Consider the following 8207-nt stretch of genomic DNA (forward strand, 5'->3'; position numbering starts at 1 on the left):
CTTGGCTCCAACGTGCAATTAAAGTTAATTGCTGGGAATCAAACCCAGGATGTTGGTCTGCTGTGGTGGCCGGATGAGGTGTGACTGTTTCTTTCAGTGCTGGGTAATTTTGTGAGAGAAGACAGAAGTGGCTTTAGCACAAAGAGCAGGTGACTGGACCTGGTTGGCTGTTCTTTCCAGGCCTTCGTCCCCTCCCACCTGTAACGTCTGCTGCATTTGGCAGCAGTGGTGATACGGTGCAGAAAAAAACACGAAGGAGAAGTGGCGAGCATGTCCCTTCCCTTGTGAGAAGACACTTTGGAACATAAACGGTGTCATGCAGAAGTGGGAAACAGTCTGTTCTTTGTTTACTTTTTGCTGTTTAACTTGGTCCCATTGACTTTATTTTTCAACCGTCTGTCCAAGACTAGAGAATGGACCCCTATGGTGACTGCGATCTGTCCCTCTGAAAGGGCTAGTTGAGATGGACAGACATGCTCACGAATTCATTTTGAAAGTTGACTTGCTGTATACCATTTCGATTACCCCTGGTTTTGCTTTCAAATCATAGCCTTGGTTTTAAAATATATAATCTGTGATGTAAGTTCCTGGTAGAAGTTTTTTTCTGTGGGATTGGCTGCACTCAACTTAGCAGGCACCTCCCTGCACACACTCACACACACACACGCACGCACGCACGCACACACCCCTGAACAAAGATCATTTCCACGGGTTGTGCTAACCACGGACAATGCCTGTGTCCACGTTATAATCTGAGGTTGGTAAATTATTGGGAGAATCTGAATCATAATAGATGGATGCTAAAGGGACAGATATTTTGGGGATCTTGTGGGAACTCTTTCGTTTCCAGTCTTTTATCTGTCGGCCGTCAGGGTTTTGTTTAAAAATGACGCTTTGAACATGGAGACCATCATGCATGTGAAGGCCCGTTGCCAAGCAGCCTGAAACCTAGGGAGCATTGTCGCACTGGACGGGACACTGGGTTCAGAGAAGGGGCCAAAAGGAAACTTGAGAAAAATAGAGTAAGTCTGAAAGTGTTTTATGATAATTAGAATAAAAATTGGATATCAGAACTTCACGGGTCAGCTTCTGTTCCCACATTGAGCTTTCACCTTGCAAAGAAAGGGATGTATCAGGTAATTAGGTCAAATCAATGATTATATATCTTTAACTCAAGTGGAAGGGACTGTAATTGTGATGGAATTTGTCTGAAGGGGAACGCATGGGGAATCTTGTCAAAGGTCACGAGTTCAAAGGGGAAATTAAGTTCAAGGTTCGGTTCCTGTTCACACACAGCACACGTCCGTGTCCTTCTCAGAGTTCCTAGCAAGAAGTCAAACCAGCGGTATTTCCATAAAGACAATTCCGTTTTTTGTTTTCATTTTAAAAATCAGCAGAATCTTTGTCATTCATAGTCTTGGGGATCTACAGTTAAGAATTAGAGTTGTTACCCCCCTCGCCGCAGCCTTTTCTCATGATCTGGACACGGAGAAAATCTCTCGTATTAGATTGTCTGCTGGGTGGTTTCTCCTGCTTTGTTGCTGATCACACACAAGCCATCCAGCTGTTTGGAATGCAAATAAACAGCCTGTCCCCACGAGATCACATTGCCACATGTCCCTTAGTGCAGATTTCTGACTTGTTCACAGGATAACCATAAAATATAAGTTTAAGATTGGAGGCAAGTTGTTTGTGGGTCTCTCCATCTCTCTCTCTCTCCTCAATTCAGTTTCCCCTTAAACTTGACAAAGTGGCACCGAAATTCGCCCTTGTCTTGGTCATTCTTCTGAAACAAAGGCTCCATTCTCCCTTTTAATGCATGTAGAACTTCTATGAAGGTTGACCGTAAGCTCTTAAAGAAGTGGGGGGGAAAGCCCTCCAATCTTTTCTTTATCCTGGTATTATTTTTGAAGTCCAAACAATAAGTTTCACATAGTGGAAAAGAAACCTTTTCAGAAGTCCAGTGGCCTTTACACATCCTAGATTCCATGTGTTGCTCCACTACACGCTAGCCCATAAGATTGTTTTGCTAAGCATTATAGGAAAGAGAAACATACCCTAGGAAAAAATTTGTATATAATTGCATATGGCAAGTCTAGAAACTTTTTGCATCTGTTTAAAAAACAGCCTTTCGCTCAAGTAGGTATCAAATGTACAAACCATCTAATGAAACTGTTACTGGTAAGAAACCAAGAAGCCTAACTAGTAAATAGAAACCGACCAGACTACTTGCTCCAATCGTGTGTGGAACTGGTGTGGACATGCAGCCACATGTACACTGGGACCCACCCAAACTGAGCTAGTGACTGAAATTGTTTTCATAGTAAATGGGACCCAGGTAACAGAATGCCGGAGTATTGGAAACTTATCAAAGCCCAGATGCTAGGTCTTCCCTAGGAAGATTTTCCCAGAAAGGCACTTGCTGTAAAATGGGACAAGAAGGGATTTAATGAGAGCCTGCATATGAGTTTTGCTCATGAACGTCCTTGTTTTCTTGGTGTCGAGAGCTTGCATTGGCTTATTCTAGGGTTCGTTCTTTAAGAACGCTACCCCTTTCTGCCAGAATCTATGTGATTTCTGTCTGCAGACTCTAAAGGATTCCCAAAGTTTGACAGAAAAATCACCTTTGACACGGACCATGATCGATAAACTCTTTTGGAATAAACAGGCCTGTGAGTGGAGAGGAGCCGGGACAGGTGTCTCTCTCCGCTCCGTGGGGCTGGGGGCGAGTAATAAAAGGCTGGGGCCCTTGACACTGGTTAAACTCTGGCAACTAAAATTTCCACCCTGGCCGAATGTAAAAGTTTAAGAAATAACATTGCCATGATATTAATGACCTTCGGGGCATCTAGAGTTCAGAGTTCATTTTCTATGGACAACATCGCTTGCTGCTCCGCCTCTTACCCTCCCCCGCCACCCCCTCCCCAAAGCAATCATTTAGGACATTGTGGCATTCAGCCTGGCTAATTTTTATACAAAAATAGAGACAGTGGAAAATATAGTGGCCAAGTATTAGTAATGGAGAGAATTGGGGGTGCCCGATGGGGGGGGGCATGAGGATCTCCTGAACAGTTCAAAGTTCATTCTTTGTTGGAATAGAATGAACAGTCTTCAGTTATCAGGTATTTAAACCCAAATCAGCAGTTCCATATCCGTAACCTGAGCTGAGTGTCCCTCCATCTAATGGCCGTGCTGCTGTCGTTTGCAGGGAGTCGGTGACACTCGATTTGTACTCCGAGACGGGAACAGATGGGCTTTCATTGTGAGACTCCGCCTGTATGCAAATGTGAACCGAGTTTCACCCGATCCCGGGGCCTGACCTGACCGTGCACATGCATTTACTCAACGTGGCTCCGCCTGGGGGGGCGGCGGAGGGGGAATAAAAAATGGCAATCGGATAGTACCAGCGGCAGGTCAAGTTTACCATCCGTCTTTCAGCGGGACCGAGATGGCAACACAGTTATTTAGTTTCAGTGTTGATGTGCGTTGCAATAAACTCCATCATTTCACCTGTTTATGAACCCAGCCTTGTATGAGATCTCTCTGAAATCAAACAAAGCCGGCAATCAACTCTCTTGTTTCCAGCAGAATGGGGGATTATGGACTTTAAAAAAAAAAAAAGCATCTTTATTTCCCGCCCCCCCCCTCGGTCTCACATACATAAATCAATATTTTTTTCTCTCTAGCCCTTTTCATTTCTTACATTGAGTTTATTAATTTCATATTTGGAGAAAACAAAATGCAGTTTCCCAACTGCTTTTTTGTTTCAAATTAAGAAAGATGATCATTAATGGCAGAATAAACAACCACCATTTTAGATGTCACTAGCTGCTTTGCATGTACGCAGCAACGTATAATATCTCATAAATCTTACAATTAAATGCGCAGCCCTTCATTAGAGGGAAAATATGAACAGCTGTAATCATGCACATTGTATTGACAGAGAAAAATTTGGTTTCGTCTGTGATTTTTCACACCGAGAGAGAATGAGAGATGGATTGGAAACATGAGCGTGTCTGTAATTGAGGGATTTTTCCTTCCCAGCTACAGAAGGACAGTAAGCCAGGTCTCTCACTTGAAGGTCTAACAGCAGTGATTTGCTTCAATTTTCTTCTCTCATGAAAGTAAATTTCTCTTGGGAAACATATAAGCCTTTGGCTAGAAAGCCCACAGGACAGACACCCCCAAACTGGAACAAATAACAAATTGATGCATTTCCTCAATGCATCTGTTCTTGAAGGGGCTCTGTTAACTGATGTCTGGAAGCGGCATGAAGAAAGACTAGAGTGGAAGGTGATGCATACAGCAAAAACGGCTGGCTGAATTTAGCTTTTGGGAACGAAAGATGGTGTTTCTAGTTATGCATACATATTGATCACAGTGGTGGGGGGACTTTTCTAAGTTGTATTTGTGCAAATGTGGGCAAAGAATGAAGACAGCCTGCCTGTGAAAAGAGGTGCCAAATCATCTCTCCACAAGGACTCCTCTCCCCTTCCCTTATCCCACGTCTCTAGGAGGCCAGGGCCACGTTCAGCATTTCAGGACAGCATTTTCCAGCAGTTCTGGAGACTTAGGCTGGAAATAATTCCAAATAGAAATAAATGTTCAGGCCTGGGACAAGCATTTATCTACTGGGCACCTAGTAGTAGCTGACAGAGATAATAAAGAATAAAGCGCTGTATGACAGTATAGCAGGTATTAAAAAATGTCACACTCCTTTCCTTGGCTCTTGAAAATTGATTTGATCTTGCCTGGTCTCTGAATATGTATTTCTAAATAGATGGGAGGTCTTCAGAGAGTATATGTGAACACATATGTATATATACATATGTATTTTTATCTGTATATACAGACCCTTCCTTATACAAGGATTTATGTGAACTTGGGATTTTGTGTCCCCATAAAGTTTTGCTCATGGGTGAATTATTGTAGGCCACCTTAAGTTAAGTAAATCATTTATACTCCTAGAAAATTTATTTGAGAATTGTCAAAGCAGTACTTACCAGGGAATTCAAAATGTTTATTGACTTTAGAAGCAAGGGACTCATATGTTCTAAGTTTAACAAGAGGCTTAACAAAGTTATATTCTGACATCAATAAGATCTTGAAAGCTCTTCTTAATATTATGAAAAAAATAAAATGAAAATATTTACAATATGAATACTATAAACTAGTTATTAGAATTACTAGTTATGGTTGTTTGCATTAGTAGACTGATGTATTTATTAAAATATTATATAAATCAGGTTGAGATTTGGAAATCGACACAATTTCTTTTTTTTAATTTCACATTGGAAATAACAGCATGAATTTAGAAAAAAATGCTTATTTTTCTAACATCTTCAGGAAAAAGCTTAGACATCATTAATTACCCTTGAACAGAGTTGTCAGATACCAGGAAAATAATACTCTCGGGGTCTTAACAGAATATGTAAAGAAAAAGTATTTCGTTCATTTTTCTCAAACAATTGTGCCACAGAGTACTTTTTTCATAAGAAGGTACTAAATTCTGATACACCGTAATGATAGCAACATTTAATGACTCTTACTACATATCAAGGACTCTTGTACATGCTATGTATATATGTTAACTCATTTAATCCTCACTAAAATCCTATGGGGAGGGGGAAAGCCAAATCTACTGCCATTGAGTTGATTCCAACTCATAGCAACCGCATACGACAGAGAAGGACAGATTCTATTATTAGGTCTACTCCACAGGCGAGGAAACGAAATTTACCCCAATAGCTTCTGTTCAGATGGAAAATAGGAGATGTGAGAAATGAAACTCAGACTTTTGGTTAAAAAAACAAAACCATCTTCCAGGTAAAGCTACCGATACTGGTTGTACAACATGAAGAGTACAATCAGTGGCACTAAATTGTACACGTAGAAGTTGTTGAATTGGAGCATGCTTAGTTGTGTATGTTTTTTGCTGCAATTAAAAAATGCATGAATAACAAATGATGGCAAGGAAGAAGATAATGTTCTAAAATTGATTGTGGCTGAGAGTCTATAACTCATCTTGATATGATTGAACTATTGAATTGTATGATATGTGAGTGAAGTGCCAATAAAACCGTTTTTGTTTGTTTGTTTTTAAAGAAACCCTTCCATGTATTTAGACACATGATTTGTTTCTCTATTCCTTCTTCAGCTATAGAAAATCATGGGGTGGTTAATTAAAATCACATGTGCCCTCTTTTCAGAGAAGGAAACGTGTAATATTTATTTTTCTTTCCAAGCTTTCCCATATAGGAGATTACCAATCTTTATCAGTCAGTCACATGGTGGGGAGCTGCTAAGAAAGTGTTTCAAAGTCTTCTTGAAAATTCACTTATGGGGAAAGTCTCTGAACCAAAAATCCAAATTATTTTCCCATTCCAGATGCCAGCTTGAGTTTGAGAATAAGTTGTATACTTTTCTTAAAATTTGACGCTGCCTAGTCTGTGGCTCTGTTCATTAGCTACAAAACTAGCCTTTACTAGAGTGTTTAATCATGCTCAGTTGTCCTATCGAAGAATGGGTGAAGTGAAATTGGGCAGGATATGAACGTCTTTTTCTTCTTCCTCTTTGAAAGACCAATTTTGTGTTGAATCCTCGTATTCTAGGCCCTGGGTTGTGATCCATTGCATGCCCAATGAAAATGGTGATATTTATAGGTCATAATTAGCCTCTGAGCCCTGCTCTGCCTGGAACCCTCTGGAAAGGTGTGCTCTGTCCATAGAAGAGAAGGAGTCGGGGGAGCCACCTTGTGGCTGGACAACCACCCAGCAGCTCTAGGACCCTGGCCCCATTCTGAGTAAGCCGGCAAAGGAGATGAGGGTAGAAGCCAGGGGTAAATCAGAAATATCCATCACTAAATATCTGTGGAAAGTGGTAAGAGATATAAATAGAATCTATAACTACAATAACACTGAAGCTGTAGTTGTAAATATACATTAGCCTCTTTAATATGACACAGAGTAGATTGAGAACTGCGAAATTATTAAGGGCCCCCACAAAAACATTGGAAGAAAGAATGAAAACATTTAAGTTAAAATTATGTTCATTTTGTAATTCAATAAAGAAATCCCAGAGACATATTTTTAAATTTAATGTTGTTTTCTAAAGCACAGAAAAAGCCCCACAGACATCTGTTTGCATACATTGTGTGTCAGGCAACATCAGATTTGAATGGAATTTATCTAAATTTTATATGCATGGCTTGATGTAAATTGAAATAAATTGTACAGCATACTATGCGTGGACATATTGGTTTTTCCATCGCTGCTTGAACTTTTAACCCCAGGGCCTGAGCCAGTCCCACGTTGACCTGTCTGAACTCTGCTGGTAGATCCAAGTGTGGAAGGCTGACCTTGTAGCCATGGCAACCAGAAAGGAGGGTCCACGACTCTTCTCTCCCTTTCTCTCTCTTTTCTCCACACTCAAAACAAAACAAAACAAAACAAATTAGGATATTCTCGTACAGCCAGTCGGTGTAATCTTGGGATAGTTTTGCCGAAATGCATTTTGTTCCGTACCCAAGCTCCCAGCAAAGCTTCCCCACCTTGCTTGCCAGACACAAATGAAACTTCTAAATGAAAGCGTTTTTAAAAGTTCATGGTAAAAACCCCTTCCTGGGACTTCCTGTCTGCTCATCTACAATTATAATAAGATCTACTTCACAGGTTGCTTTAGGCTAGAAGAGCAAAACGTGTGGGGCATGTCTGTCCTGTGTGTATATATGGTAATATATACAGCTCTGCCCTGCTCTATAGGGTCGCCGAGTTGGAATTGACCCAATGGCAGTATGTGTGTATATAGGCACACACAGGATAAGTGTACATATGTTCACACACATGCATGCATGATTCATATATATATTATTTTGCTTGTTTGTTTCAAGGAAATAGCTCAAATTTGAGGCAGCTGGCAAGCCTCACACCCATAGGTCAGGTGTCAGGCTGAAGGCTTCTTCTGACTCACTGTCACTGGGTCAGGCATCAGGCTGATGGCCCGTGCGTCCCAAGATCTAGAGGTCAGATGATGACCGTCTTTTTGCAGGATTTAGGAGAAGAGAGCTTTGCCAGGACATCCGTACACTTGTATGTTGGGTATAGCCCCCTCCCCGCAAGGAATTCCTTTTATATGAGATCACAGAATGGAAGCTGGGGGATAATTACATAATACCAAGAATCATGGCGCAACCAGCTCGACATACATTA

At 41.0% G+C, this 8207-nt stretch overlaps 1 protein-coding gene across 1 annotated transcript in view; it reads left to right on the top strand.

Annotated features, from left to right (window-relative positions):
* Window positions 1–8207, top strand: part of SKAP1 (src kinase associated phosphoprotein 1) — a 314501-nt gene that overhangs the window by 110806 nt on the left and 195488 nt on the right. The gene's annotated exons all lie outside the window — the stretch shown is intronic.

Source organism: Tenrec ecaudatus, chromosome 10 (genome assembly GCF_050624435.1).
Source record: "Tenrec ecaudatus isolate mTenEca1 chromosome 10, mTenEca1.hap1, whole genome shotgun sequence".
NCBI lineage: Eukaryota > Metazoa > Chordata > Mammalia > Afrosoricida > Tenrecidae > Tenrec > Tenrec ecaudatus.